Source organism: Fukomys damarensis, unplaced genomic scaffold (genome assembly GCF_012274545.1).
Source record: "Fukomys damarensis isolate Sample0158 unplaced genomic scaffold, DMR_v1.0_HiC HiC_scaffold_26, whole genome shotgun sequence".
Lineage (NCBI taxonomy): Eukaryota > Metazoa > Chordata > Mammalia > Rodentia > Bathyergidae > Fukomys > Fukomys damarensis.
The window spans coordinates 7,380,108-7,395,881 of NW_022900938.1; the positions used below are offsets into that span (position 1 = coordinate 7,380,108).

At 45.9% G+C, this 15,774-nt stretch overlaps 1 long non-coding RNA gene across 1 annotated transcript; it reads left to right on the forward strand.

Annotated features, from left to right (window-relative positions):
* Positions 1–4,954: 4,954 nt before the first annotated feature.
* LOC104871039 lies at positions 4,955–12,043 on the forward strand. The gene is made up of 3 exons (XR_782714.1): positions 4,955–5,132; positions 10,739–10,963; positions 11,902–12,043. It is a non-coding gene; the product is annotated as an uncharacterized LOC104871039 (long non-coding RNA).
* Positions 12,044–15,774: the final 3,731 nt, after the last annotated feature.

A 15,774-nucleotide genomic window follows, 5' to 3' on the forward strand; every position in this document is an offset into this window, starting at 1 on the left:
TTCCAAAACCATGCCATAAATTGTCAACAGCCTTTCAGGCAGAAAACAAGCATCTGGGGGCAAGGGGCCATTTCCCTACCAAGTGAGTACCACATCATTAACACGGAATGCACTTGGGCTCATCAGCAAGATTAATAAGTAGATTGGATTTTTTTTTTCTCATGTGAGAAACCCAAGTGGATTTCATAACCTAATCATTAGTGGATGAAACCAGGCTTGAAAACACAACTAGACAAGAAGTTATGTCTGTGCACTGTACTCTGTCCCCAGGCATTTTTATTGCCACGTTTAATGCACATTTCAATACACTAAAAAAGTCTCAGGAAAAGAGCACTTAATAAAAGCAAGTTTAGCTCAGCATAGAAGAATTTCTAAGAGAGAAGTGTTTAATTCTGTTTCACTGGAGAACTAAACCTGAGATAAAGCTTTTGAAGTCTTTCCCAAGTATGCATCGCTACAGGAGAGAGGGATTTCTCTCCATCTGGCTGACGGAGAAAGGGTCTCCTGCCTGGCGTAAGCCCTCTCTTCCTGGCTTCCCCTTTATCATCTGGAAGCAGCATGCAGCCCCTAATGGAGAGAGTCCTCATTAGAAGCCACCCCAAACTGCACTCCCATTAGTGCTAAATGCCCTTTTAAAGTTAAAAGAAACACAGTACACAAAGCTGCAGGGGACTCGGGCCTCTGTTTCCCTTCCCTTTGGAGCTTCCCTGAGGGCAGCAGGGGACAGTTACTGTACCATCACTGCCTGATTAACGTGCCAGGCAGCTGTCACAGCCACTTTCTCCTGGAATCAGCTCTGGGCCCTAGCTCAGGTGTATCAGCAGGTGCCCCAGGACTTCACACCTGCTGGGATGGAAGACAGAAACATGAGTTAATTAAGCCTATTGTTCAAACAATTTGTTTCTCACAGAGGTTGACTCACTGACAGTGATCTCAGCACAATCTCATTTCCAGGGTAGACTGCAGCCCACATTCCCGGCGGGCGCGAGGACTCTCCTCTGCAGAAATTCATTTTATTTCCCAGACTCCCAGGTCACTGACAGAGTAACACTTAGCTGAGGGGGGAGAAAAATGTATGGCTAATGGATGACAGTTGTTTTGTTTTTTTTTTTCCAGAACTATATGGTGCTTGTAATTTTTTTTCCATAGCCATGAAGTTCCTCAGAGTACCAGCACTAGGGAGAAGTGTGAATAAGTTGGATGCTGAAGATTTACTCATGTGCAGCGTTCTTACTGAAAGTCAGGAACGAAAACAGCTTTCGAAAGGTGCTCTCGGTTGCTCTTGGCAGAGTGACGCATGGGAAAGAATGGATGGTCTCGAGCCAGGAGAACATGCAGAGAAGAGATATAGGAAGAAGGACTGGCAGCCCTTTTTCATCAGAGGACATTTCTCATATCAATTGCTTCTATTTTTATTTGCATCCTTGTTGTGTTCCCGTCTACCTCTCTAATGATGTTCTGGACTCTTTTCACACTTATTTATCTCTGGTCACCAAGAAAAGTAGAACTGGTTTCTCCATGAATCCAACCCAGGCAAGAGCACAACCAAAGTTTCCAGCCACTGCACACATTGGACCCCAGCTGCACCTTGAGTCTCATGCTGTGTGTTTGAAGCTATAAAGAGGACAAAGACCAGGGGAAAACCTGAGACCGTTTTTAGGTGGATAGGAGAAGAATCCAGAGTCTTTCCTTTGCCATCTCCTTAGAGAACTTGAAGTAAGAACTTGTTTTTGGGATCATCTACATTTAATCGCTTGATTTCACAATTTGAAAAAACAAAATCCAACCTAAAGAAAGGAGCTTAGCTAACTCAGACTGATGAATCAACGTTTGTGAAACCTGAAAGCTATACATTTTGGAGACTGCTTTTAGGGATAATAATGCATAATTACAAAAGCAGATTTGATACAGGGCCTAGAAAGGGCTTTTGACAAATAAAACACTTAAATTTCATTGATCTTCTGGCAAATCCATTCACAAGCCAAGTGTCTTAGTTACTTTTCTTGTTGCTGAGACAAAATATCCAACACCCAAAGTAAGAGGGGAAAGGTTTATTTAGCTCACAGTTTGTAGAGGTTTCAGTTCACAACTGGCTGGATCCCAAGGCAGGGTGGCCTCACAGGAGAAACAGTTCATGGCAGGCAAAGACAGAAAAGCACCAAGGGATGACCGCAGTGCTCTCTGTCCCTATATCTTATCCAGGCTACTTAGGGCAGGCAGCACCCACACCCTTAATCTTAGAACCTTTGAGCCCAGCCTTGCACCACAAATCAATTCTAGCATCACACGCTCTAGATCCAGCCATCTCTGAAAAAGTGTCACTTGGGACTGCATGAGGTTTGGGGGGACAGCTAGAGCCTTAACACCAAGGTCTTTCTAATCGAGTGACTAGTTAAAAGAAAGGTTGAGGGTTTTCTGGATATAATCCTGCTTAGACATCCAGCTCAATTAATGGTGAATCCCTTGTCGATTTCCAGGTGGAGGAAGGAGACATCAAGGCACCCTCTGTGAACCACTCCTGCACTGAATCATTCCACCTGTATCACGAGGCATGGTTCGGTTCTGAATGTCCATTCACATCTGCTTATGTGCAAAAGGACAACAAGGTACTAGGAAGAAAACAGATATGGAAAGTAGAATATAAAACAGTAACGGTAGAAGTCTTGATATACAGTTGGGGAACTTATTTTCAGTTGAAAAAAATGTTATTCTTCACTGATTATTAGACCTGTGAAAAACCATGTCACTGTGTGTATAAATCAGTCAATTACAATAATTAGAGAAAGAAAAGGAAAAGAAGACAAGCTCTTACATTCCTGATCTCTAACCACTCCCAACAAGTAAGGCTTCATTAAAAAGGTGCACCTTTTCCCATCTCCTGAGACTTCGAGACTTTACATTTTGTTGACTTGGAACCCAAATGTGAATTTTCTACACTGAACTGTAAGCTTCCACCTCTTCCATCACAGCCCAGGGAGTAATTAAAAGCACCACCTGGATGGCCTTTGCCACCTAGGGGCCTTGGGAAGCCCAGACCTGTGAGTCTTCACCACTGATTGCCTAGATCACCTTGGATTATCCTCAGGAGGACATTTGTGACCTAGTTAAAAAGCAGACAAATTCCTCCAAGTGTTAAGGTAAATGTTGTCTTGTTACACAACAGCTGTCGGCTACAAGTTTAAGTTGACATGAAGGAGTTTTCTTCTTAGCTGCACACACACACACACACACACACACACACACACACACAAAACCAAGATATTTGTTTCCGTAGATATGACTTTACATTTAGTTCAGGCAAAGGTGCATATTTTACTAAATTTCAAACTTTCATCATGCCCTAAGGTTTGGATCCACCTCTTCTATGTGCTCAGCACTCAGGAAACCATTGTTAAATCACTCTGCCCTTGTTACTACCTCAGTCAACCTGGAGCCACACTTTTCTGTCAAATATTCAATGCATGAGCAGTATGATCATCAATCTACAGAATTTATCTCAAAAGATAGCCTGTATAAGGTTGATCAACACGCCGGAGGAGTGGGATGGAAAGCAAATACTCAGCACTTGGTACAAAAGAACTTGCACCCAGCTCAATATAGGAAGAAAGATTATGACTGTAAACTAAGAGTCGTGTGCTTTGAAGGGACTGGGGGGGGTGCAGAAAAAAGATTTCTATGATTTAACCACTTCTGTTCACATCATACAGTAAAATGTACTCAAAATTCATCACAGACCCCACTGCACAAGGTAAAAGTTCAAACTCTTCAAAGAAAATGAAAATTTAAGTTTTTATTCCCTTGAAATAGACAGTGAGTTGTTTTCAAATACCAAAAGCACAAGCCACAAAAAACCAAACTCGATTAACTGGACAGCTTCAAAATTAAAAACTTTTATGTTCCAAGGGATGCCACTAAGAGAGTGAAAAAATAATTCATAAAATGGGAGAAAATCTTGTCACATGTGGAAGTTAGGCAAAAAGAGGACATGGAAGCGGAAGGGACACTGAGAAGCAGGGGATGGGGCAGGAGATGAAGGAGGTGAATGTGACCAAAGAATGCTGCATACATGAATGAAAATTCACAACGAAACTCGGTATTCTGCATAGTTAACATGCACTAAGAAAAACAGATACTGACGTAAAATGGGAGAAAACACTTGCGATTCAGAATATATAAGAAACATTTCCAACTTAATAATACAAATAGAAATGATCCAACTAAAACAAAGAAGGATTTAATAGGTATTTCTCCAAAGAAGATCGACAAATGCCCAATAATCACATGAAAAATCACCCAACATCATTAGTCCGTGTAAATTAAAACCACAGCAAGATGTCACCTCATGCCCACCAGGGCGACTCAAAGGAGAAAGGCAGCAGCAACTGCGGGGGAACATGCGGAAAAGTAGGGACACACACATTGCTGGTAGGACCGCAAGTCCTTTTAGAAAGGCGGTGTGGCTGCTTCTCAGAAAGTACACCGTATGACGTAGCAACTCCACTCCCTGGTGTGCACCCAAGAGAAGTGACCACAACTACTGTCCACCCGAACCTTCAGTCTATTCTGGATGATCCTGTGCCTGACAGTTGTAAAGTGGGAAGAACTCAGAAGCGCATCAGCTCAAGAATGGATAAACAAAACGCAGTAGAGCCACACGATGGAAAATTATATGGGACTCAGAAGTGTGGTTCGTGCTGCCACACAGGTGAACCTTGAATGTATTATGCTAAGTGAAAGCAACCACACGAAAAAGAACCCGTTATACTGCCCCATTTACATAAAATGTCTGAAACAGGCAAATCCACGGAGGTAGGAAGTAGAGTGGTTGCCAAGGGCTGAGAGTGGGCGTGGGCTTTTCTCTGGGTGATGACGTGTACTAGGAGGATCATGACCACACTCCTTTGTGCGTATACCAAAACCCACCGCATTCGGCACTTTAAAAGGGTGAATTGATAGTACGCAAACGCTACCTTAGAGCTGTTATGAAGCACACAACAAAACAGGGCTGGGGTTGTCGCTCCACAAGAGGGCGCTCGCTTCGCATTGAAGACTTTGGGTTCAAACCCCAGTGCTGCAACAAAGGGAAACATTTCTGTTCCTGGCAGAGGGTGACCTTGTCATGACTCCTCTAGGTAGGGAAAATCAGGGAGAGAACAGCCGCCCGTGTGGCAACCGGTCAACGGCATCCTCCAAATGCCCTGTTGGTTCTGAGTCCAGCCGGGACTGGCTTCCCCCGTGGCAGTAGCCTCAGCTTCCTGAGGTGTGTGGTAGACATGTTTATGGGTCCTATGTGGGTGCTCTGAAGGGTTCCATGGGACACAGCTGTGAACAAGACAGACAGGGTCCCTGAGCTCCCATCCTGCCAGCCAAGGGAGGGACTCGGAGAAGGAAAGAAACATTCATTATACACTGCCTCAAAATAACTTCTCTGCTGACCCAAACTCCTCCCCTCCCGTCACATAATAAGTTATATGTATATAATCTCTATTTCTCTGCATAACTGTCTGATATAGCTGCCTGAAATATAGTCTATTAATTGGGATAGTACCTGCAACATTGAGTCTATGGCAGGCTCATGGTAAGTGCCGAGTAACTGTCATCAGTACGGTGAACACTTGAGTTACGACCAGCCTGACATACGAATAACTTGGGTTACAACTGAAATTTTAGTTTTAACTTATGAACAAAGTCTTGAGCTACCACCTAAATGCCAGCCACTTGCTCGTTCAGATGGTCTCAGATGCAGACTTAACCCTTAAAGAGCTCTGGCAGGAACAAGACAGCACCCTTTCCTGTGTGGGGTTCACTGAGAGATCCTGGGCCATTGCCTCTCTGAGGACACTGAGATCTGCCTATGTATAGGAGAGAGACTTTGAAGGGTGTGTTGAGGGGCCTGAGCCTTCACTGACCAAGTAGAGTCACAGCCAGCCCTTGTGAATGAGTTGAGTTTGTAAGTCAAGGGCCCACTGTATTGTCGTGTCCTGAGGAAATGCTGACAGCAAGGGTGTTGTGCTAAGTGAAGATGATGTGACGTCCAGGAGAGCTGGTGTCCCTGAATGGAGCGGCAGGGTCTGTCAGGAGGACGGCTGTGGGGTAGGCAGGAGAGGGAGACAGTGAGGGGGTCTCCACTTCTTCCTTGACCTCACCCTTCCAGGCATGGAATTCAAGAACTGTGATGTGCGTTTCCACAGCTGAGCTGATCTCAATTCTGAATTCTTGGGGGTACTGTTTTCTAAAACGCTCCTGTCTCTGGTACTTTCCTCCTCGCAATACACAGTACCTGAGCTCCATGGTGCAAAGCAATGGACGATTACTTCGGCTCAAGGGCTCAGTCCATGGATGGCCGGCTCCAAGGCAGGCGGAAGGGCCTGGCGGAAGAGAGCTGCTTTCCTCACGGTAGCCAGGAAGCAGAGAGAGAAGGGAGAAGCAGGGAGGAAGACAAACCTCCAGGCCACACTCCAGCAAGCAGTGTGTTCACCCACGTAGTCAGTCAGCTTCTGCCAGCCCCTCCCCCGGCACCAGGCTCTGGGGACCTCGGGTTGAGGCACACTGTGACAGGAGCCGCTGAGGCAGGAAGCCCGGGAGTGTGCCTAGAGAGCTTCCGATGGTGGGCTGAAGACAGCTGTGCGAAGAGGCGCGCTCAGAAGGAATCATTCCCTTTCTGCCGGAGCAGCAGGCAGCACTTGGCAGGCCACAGGCCAGCTGCGTGGACATGGATTGGTGTCCACTCCACACAGCCTGTGCCCAGGGTAAAGGAATGGGGGGCATCCAGGGACCTTCAGGGGGACCCCTGCAGAGAGTCACACCCAGGCCTGTCGAGGGCTCAGGGGAAGAAGTTGGGGGGTCACTCGGCTGAAGCTTCATAAAACAGACTGGCTCTGCAGTCACCAAGAGGTACTGGCAAGACCGGCATTCCAGCTAAATCACAGTCTTTGTAACCATGGATTGGCATTTCTTTTCTTTGAATAGCTGTCATTGTGATATCCAAGCATTCTTCCCTTCATTATAAAGTTAACGTGCTTGTTTTGATTTCGGGCTGAGCCGTGTGACTCAGAGCAAATCACTTAACTGCTCTGAATTCCTGGTGCTTTACCTTCTAAAATGAGGACAAGGATCGTGAAGAGGAAGAGGCTGTGACCGTTAAGTGAAGCCATCTGTCTAAAACTTTGAGCCCAGCAGGCGACTCAATGTCTAATGGGTCTTGGCTGGTTTGGGTAGTGCTGTATTAGCAGTTCTGAGGTAACAACACCAGGCCTGGTGGAAGGGCAAAGTCTAGGGCTTGAGGACCAGATCTCATACCCTAAGGACTTGGCCCAGCCAGGCCAGTCCCTGGCAGGGACCCCTGTGACGTCCTTGCCAAGTGCTTAGCTAGAGACTTTAAAAAGGTTTTTTTTTTTAATGAAGCCATAATATTACTTGCTCACAAGTGTTAAAGCAATTTTTATTCTAGGTATAAGATTGGATAGATGGGTGGAGAGAGGGAGGTAGAGAGAGGTTCGTCAGCGGATACCTGGTGCAGTGGCACAGATTCGTAATTCCAGCTACTTGGGAGGCTGAGGCAGAGGGATCTCACATTTGAAGCTAGCTAGGGCAAGTGAGACCCTCCTCAAAATTAATTAATTAATTAATTAATTAAAAGGGCGTGGACCGCAGACCAGTGGTAGAGCACTTGCCTAGCGTGTGCAAAACCCCAGGCCCACTCCCCAGTTCTGAAAACAAACAAAAACCAAAAAATATGTTAAAAACAGAATGTGAAGACCTTGAGGTCCCACACCAGCTCTCTCTTTCTCTCCTCCATACCCCAGTGGACACTTATTGGATGCTTGTCAAATCCCAACCGCACGCTAGTTGCAGGGACTCGTGAACAAGGTCTCTAGTCCCTTCCACCATGAGATTCCGTGCGTCTAGCCCATATCTCGGCAGACGGCATAGCATGGGCATTCCTTTCCCGCCGCTCCTCCCGGACCTGCGTGGGTGGCGGTGCCTGCCATTCCTAAGTCTCCAGGGAGGAACCCCTCCAAGAGGAAACTGCCCACCTTCTGCCAAACATGCGCTTAGTTCTGCCGAGGGCTGCTCATCACGGCCCTGCGGTGGGAACGGATGGGAAGACACCGGGGCTACAGACTGCTGGTGTTGACAATGACTTAGCAGTCACCCAGGGGCCACTGCCTGCCAGGATCGGACCGCCCACACGCATGTCTGAAAAGTCCTTCCGCTCCAGAGAAGCTCCTTTACCTGCAGAACCACGGCTGTTGCAGAAACAGCCTTTCCTCACGACCACATGCTAATTGCTCTGAGTGACTTGCCCTTTGGGAAAATACTGTCACAAAATGATAAATTCCATTGGCTGACATTTATCATTTCCCCTCTCCTGGTCATGGGCTTCTCTGGGCTTCCTCAGTCCTCTCTGCCAAACAAACACAAGCATATCTGTGCCATTTGAAAAGGCAGCATGATTATACAGCCAGCATTCAGAAGGAAAGGGGGCAAAGACTGCTCAGAAAAAAAAAATACTGATAAAAGCAATCAATTCCACAAGTCTAGCCTCCAGCCAGTCCACAAAAGACTTAAAACAATTTAATTGTAAACTAAAAGCTAAGAAATGGTGTTTAGAGGATTTTTACTCTCGTATCCAGAAACCTCTCACCCACAATAAACTGAAGAGTGAAGTTCCTGCAACAGACTCAAAACCCAAACCGAAGGAGAGAAGGTGTCAAAAAATGATCAGTTAAAGCAATTGGGGGATATTCATTAGGAACACAGAATTCCAAAATAGGCACAAAGTGACCTCTCAATCTTGCCTGTGTGCTCACTAGACCATCACTAAAGTCCTCTGCCAAAACCTCTACTGAAGAGACTCAAAGAGGGAAATCCAGGGGGAAATGAAGCAAGCTGTGTGGTACCGAATGATTTCGCTTTACAGAAATCTCAGTGTGCGCAATTTACCAAAGATATTCTCCATCCTGTCAACACAAATGTGCATTCAATACACCTGTTGGTTGTATTATTAGAAAGCTTTTAGCCAGGGCATGCTGGTGCATCCTTGTACTCCCAGCAGTCCAGCAGGCTGAGGCAGGAGGATTGCAAGGTTTATGTGAGCCTGGGCAGTTTAGCAATATAGGGAGAACTTGTCCAAAGCAGAAACAAACACAAGAGGCTCGAGCTGTAGCTCAGGGTGAAGGCCCTGGGTTCAATCCTCAATAGTGTGGGGGGGCACTTGGTATTAATCATGTCATTCGAACTTTTTATTCATTTATTCACAGTTTCCATAAAGTAAATAATTTTTAGGCCAAGCATAAAAGTAAATATTCCTCCCAAGTGCCAGAATCTATAAACTCTTTGCATTTGCTTGGGGGGGGGGGTCATTTTGACCTGCAGTATAGGCATCTGAACACCAGAGGGCAGTGTGTGAAAGAAAACAAAGTTGCATTGCTAGGCAGCGATGTCACGTGCTTACTACTACATCAAAGCAAAATTTTAAGTGTTTTCCCCCAAAGACATTTATGTCATTTCATGCCTCCAAGATGAAAACTAGAGTTGATAGAAATGTGAATCATGTAGACAACTAATCAAGTTAATTTCAATCATAATGGAAATTAGATTAATTTCATAAGCAATCATTAATAATGGAAGCTGTCATGTATGAATAATCAAAACTTTAAGTATTATATGATAATTAATTCATTACTATGGGTTACATAGCTCAAATCTTCCTGGCTTAGGAGTGCTTATTAAAAGCAATCCTGAGGGATGGGAAACTGAAATGTTTCTTTATAAAAGATTTGTGTGTGTGTGTGTGTGTGTGTGTGTGTGTGTGTGTGCACATGGGTGTGTGTTTATTGGTAATTCACCACCACACATAGAAGAAGCCAGCCGTCGGCCCATTGTAGAAGACATGCTCTTGACAAAATGGGCAAAGTGGAGACTTCATAACAGACTGAGTGTCCCTAGCCCAAACATCTGAAATCCTAACTGTTCCAAAGGGAAGAATTATTTTGAATTCACCTGACTTCCTGTGACTGGTCACTATGGAAAGGTAGGTAAACTAAAAATATTGCATGGAATCCCCATCACTCCCCACGCATAAGGCACATAATGAAAGGTTAATGAATCTTGTGTTTAGATCTGGGTACCATCCTTAAGGTACCTCATTATGTATATGCAAATATTCCAAACCCTGAAGAAAATCAAATTCAGGACACTTCTAGTCCCAAACATTTCAGGTAAAGATGATATACTCAGTCCATATATTATTTTATATTCCATTGCATGTGACTTGAGGCATGGCAAGTGGTCTTGTATGCCCTCAACATTTACAGCAAGATGCATCCAAAAACTAGCTGACTAGTTCTCTATTTCATTTGCAATATTCAAACATACGCAAAATTTTTGCTATTACTAGTCATCTATGCAAAAATCGAATGGACTTGGAGCATACTTTCAAATATTACCTCTTCTTATCTTGTGAGATATTTTAGCATTATCATTAGTGAATCATGAAAACTACCATACAGTGTTTTAGTAATAATGGGATTCCCAGAATACAATGTATCCCTATCACATGTTAAAAGGACATCGTACAGACAAACCTGGCAGGTAAACAGATCTGACCTTGTTCTCTACATTTCCCTCTTCCATTTTGATGCATTATCTAGGTGATCTGGATTTGCCCTGGCTTTGGTGATACCCTGAGTACAATAATTGACTTCATCAATGCTAATTGTATCCATTCCTTCAGCCAACCAGTACTGGGGTCCTCCGCACCCTAGCTTCCCTTTCTAGTACTGAAGCGAACGGGACTGGAGAGGTGGTGCACATCCCCACCATAAGGAAGAACGAAGAGGCATCAAATGCCTGTGGGTTTCTCCAAGAATCTAAAAGGAGCCGATTACAGCTGACCCCCTTGTGAATGAAGAAGAAAGCGATCAATGCTGTGAGATGCCACAGGGTCTTGGTGGACCGGGTAAGGGGCTTGGGATTTACTGCACAGTGGGAACCCACTGGAGGTTGTTGGGTGGGGAAATGGCCTGACGTGCTAGCTTTTAAAGCATTCCTCAAGCATGTTTCAGACAGGTAGGTGGCTGGACTCGGGTCATGGCAGTGTCAGTGATGGGAAGCAGAGAGACAGGATATATTTGAGGGCTGGAACTGACAGGGTTCACCATCAGCTGTGAGGGAAGAACAGTCACCAGTGGCTTCTAGGCTTTGGTCTAAGAACCCTGGTGATGGAGAAGCCAGTAGAAAAAAAGCAGGTTTGCTCATGGTGAGGAGTGAATTTGGCTGCAGGAAATGTAAGATAATGGCGACATAGCTAAGAAGGAAAATTGAATCTGAAACACAGAGAAGAGCTCAGCCGTGGACAGCTAGATCTAAATCCCCACGAAACTCACCAAGTATAAGGGCTGGGGATTTAGCTCAGTGGTTCTGCCGCCCACCTCTCAAACATAAGGTCCCGAGAGTTTGATCCCAGTACAAAAAAACCAAAAAACAAAAAAACAAATTTTTACCCAGTATAGGAGAAGAGTGATGTTATGCAAACACTACCAATTAGAGCTGTCTTGAAAAAGACAGTGCAGAAAGACACTGAGGTACCATATTTACACCGAGGGGTTGAGAGAGCAGCCCCCAAGGGAGCTGGAGGCCCTGAAGACTAGTGACTTCTTCAGGAGCATCACACTTAGGTCACACACAGGAGCATTACCTGTAGAACGATAATTGCTCAGGGAAGCAGATCCTGTGCACATTCTAATTATAGCATCCCTGGACCACGCTGCTACCAACTACAAAGAACACCCCTAATAAATATTATATGGTGTGCCTGCCCCCACGATGGACAGTGACCGGGGAGCTAGTCACTCAATGGCAGTTCTTTTATTTTCTCTTGTTTGTAACTCTTTTCAGGGAACAGAGAACATGACAGCAGCAATAAACAAGGCATGATGTATATCAAAGTGGCCTATGGTTTACACTTCACTCGATCTCCCTCCCACAGTCTCAAAATTGACAGTTCTGTTTTCCACTCATTATCATGAATTAAAGCCAATATGCCAACCTTTGTTTCCCTATTTCTCTTCTTTTGGGGGGGGTTGGGGGGACGTAAGCAAAGCTCTTACTGTAGAGTATCTCACACCGGTTCAGTGCAGAACGACTGGCTAAGCCTCACCTGCCATATAATTGCTTCTCAGAATTGTTTCTCTTTTTCCTTGGGATTAAGAAGTTGTAGTACAGGGGGAAATATTAACTTTCCAAGTAACAGTTCATAATTTTCCTTTGAAACTCAACTCTGACAAGGCCAAGATTGGCATTTCCAAATGGCCACATTCCATCGTAAGTCTCTCCTCACCCAGAAGCCAATGAATGTGCACGCACACAAAAATACAAAAAAAAAAACCTGCCAACAGACTAAACAGCCTGTGCATTTTGTATCTTTCTGTGTTGGTCCCTACAATCTACCACCAAGGAGTTGAACCCTGAAAACCTTGAGGGTTTTAGTTATTTTTGCTGAGTCGATTGAAGCAACCAGCTTGTAGGCTCACTCTAGCAAATCCACTTGGATCCTCCCTAGCTGGTAATAAAATCCTTTCTTTCTCCAGTAACTAACTGATTTCTGAACCGTAACTGTGACTATGTACCATCTCCGTTTTCCGTTTCAGTGGGCTCCAGCCAGCGCTGGGCCAGATCACATCCCCCTCCGCCCCAGGGTTCCCTCTCCGGTTTGCTCCCGGGCTTCCAGCCCCTCCTGCCTGGCTCCACCCGGTTATCCTTCCAAGGATCCCACCTCCACTGCGCCACCTCTCTGCTTTAAAATGTGCGCGGCTTGCTGGTCCTCCGGGAAGCCCCACTCCGGAAAGTGACGCCAGCTGACGTCTCACCCCACCCGGCTCAGTCCAGCTCCGTGCCCCACTCCTGACTGAAAAGGTCTTCCCTCCACACCTCTGTGGGGGCATTCGGGCTTCCTTCAAGGTCCACCCGAAATGCAGTCTTCAAGATGACCTCTGTGACCAGCACGTGTATAAACGTATCACCCAGGTAGACGGCCGTGGAGTGACGCCCGCCGGGTGCCGTGTGCTTTTGCACTGTGGGTACCTCACTTGCAGTTGTTTGTGTTTTGTTTTTTTCTTCCCCACGAGAACGGAAAGGTCCTTCCATCCAGCCTTGTTGCTGTACCCCCCAAACAGCACTGTCTCCAGCACACAGCAGCTACTCCATAAATATTTCTTAAACCAAAATATAACGCTGTCGGAAACCCTAGTGACTGTTTTCAATTCGTCCTGATCTTAAGAATAACAGCTTTTTAGGCTATTTATCTGGACAAAGTGATTTTTCCTATTTCCTCTCCCGATATTTCTTGTGGTTTCTGTGGCACGTTTGCACATATGCTTACTTTGGTCATGCATTCCTTGAGAACAAGCAGCCTGTCTGCTTTAGTGAAAGGTAAGCCATGCTCGGGAGGGCTCTGGGTAGACCCCCCAGACCCCCCCGCCCAGGCTGCCCAGCATTAGACCGCATGGTTAGACAGTGGGAACACTCACTCTAAGCTTGTCGGTGTGAGTCTCACCCGCATTCTGTTTCTCCGCACCACAAAACATGGCTGGAGCCCAGAGAGGAATTTAAAGCTGACTAGTCAATATCACCCATAACAACTTTTAAAAACCTTAAGTATAATCGACACAATTTAACCGGTGTCTAGTTATGTCAGGTCAGCAAAATCAAGGCAGGCAGCTAGGCTGGTAATGTTTCCACTTGAATTTCTCTTGTCTGTGTGTCTCTCAGAGTGCCACACAAGGAGTACCACTGTCCTGTTTGCCCAGCATGAAAACACAGCATGAAACCGTGTAGTAATCTGTGCTCTCTCCACCATCCCATCCTCCCTGCCTTCTTCTCCCACCTTGCTCAAAGTTACCAGTGAGGCCTCTACTGTCCTCATTCCAATTCCCACGGAGCTGCCAATCTTATCAGTGCCCAGCAGGAAGCAGAGGTCAGACAGTTCTCCTGTATTCCTTCTTTTTCTGCAGAGATTACCGGGCTCGTGTCATAAGAACACCAAATCCACATGTGTGAATTTTGAGAATAAGAGATTAAAAAACTGTATCCTAGAGGGACAAGAGAATATTACAATTATTCCAGGTCTTGAAGAAGAAATAGCCGCTCCTGTGGTAATGACTGGATAGCTTGACTCAAGACAAGCTGGATTCCTGAGGGAATATGTTAGGCTTTTAATCAAGTGAGTACAAGCTTGGGATTTTCAAATCTTCTTCCTCTGACATGTGTCCATCATCTTCCAGCTCCTCCTGCCGCTGCTGTTGACACAGCTGTGGTTTCCTCCCCACCCAGGGCCCTGGAGTCTTACCCCAGGCAGCTGGGCCTCCACGCACACAGCTTCATGAAACATTCAGAGATGTCCCTGCTGGGTGACATGTGCCTGTGCCCCAGTGCAATACCTCCACCAGACATCACCTCGGCTCACCTCAGTGGCCTGATCAGGACAGAACAACAGGCGAGGGAGGTGGCTGTTCTGCCAGTCCTGTGTGCATGGCTTTTCGCAGCACAGGCCAGGTCTGTCTAGAAGCCAGGAGTGATTATTACTACTAATAACAGCTCTCATTTATTAAATTCCCACCATGTGCCAGCTGCTTTCTATATGAAATGATGAGAGGTGGCGTTTGTTGAGTTGCTTATTGTACGCCAGGTCTGTCATAGATGCATCGTACTACTAATAACAGCTCTCATTTATTAAATTCCCACCATGTGCCAGCTGCTTTCTATATGAAATAATGATGAGAGGTGGCGTTTGTTGAGTTGCTTATTGTACGCCAGGTCTGTCATAGATGCATCATGTGTGTTTGCTCATTTAATCCCTTTCCTCCCACAGCTACCTGAGGGGTTGATACTAATTTTTTAACGTCAGATGTGTGAAAAAACCGAGGTGTCGACAGGTTCAATAACCTGCCAGGGTTGTATAGCACAGCACTATGCAGATGGAACACAGCCTGGACACCCAATTCCAACAACCAACACCTTGTTCCATTATCTGCATCGATTTTAGTGCTTCTAACAACCCTGCTTTTATTCCTAGTTTATGGATGGGGAAACTGAGGTTCAGAGATCCCAGGGTAGCAAGTAGGTGATTCCTGCTCAGACCGCATACCTCAGAGCCTCGTCTCCTGGCTACGGAGCTCTGTTACCACCAAAGCCCCAACAGCTGCATGGTCTTGAACAAAGCATTCAGCTGTGGCGGTGGAAGGACCTTCAAGAGCTACCATCTTCTCTCTTTTCCATTTTCTATGCCGATTTGATCTCTTACTTCCCCCGGGAGCCCGTCTCCCCTACCCACTTTCACCCTCTCTCTGGGTCCCTCATAAAACCCTCCTTTGTCTCTTTCCTGGGGCCTCAGGCAAGGAACTGACACTGTAAGACTTCAAGGCCTAGCACAGTCCTTGGTACAGCGGGTCCTGGTCCTTGGGGGACCCAGGTCTCAGCCGGGCCTAGCAGCCCCTGAGGGAGAGTTTTGCTTCTGGTGGTGAGGTGCAGGTGGCTGCCCTGATGTCCCCCCGCCCAGCCAGTCCTACTCTCTGGCAGCAGGCCCGCACGGTGCAGAGGGCTCTCCGGTGGTAACTTCCAGTCAGGATGAGCGGAGCCTTCCTAGCCCAGAGGCCTTTGTTTCCCTTCCTCCTGCTGTATAGGAAGGACTTGGGTAGAGATTTCATTTATATAGATTTTTTTTTAATTCTATTTATTTGCTTGTTTATTTATTTACTTTTGGTACCAGGGATC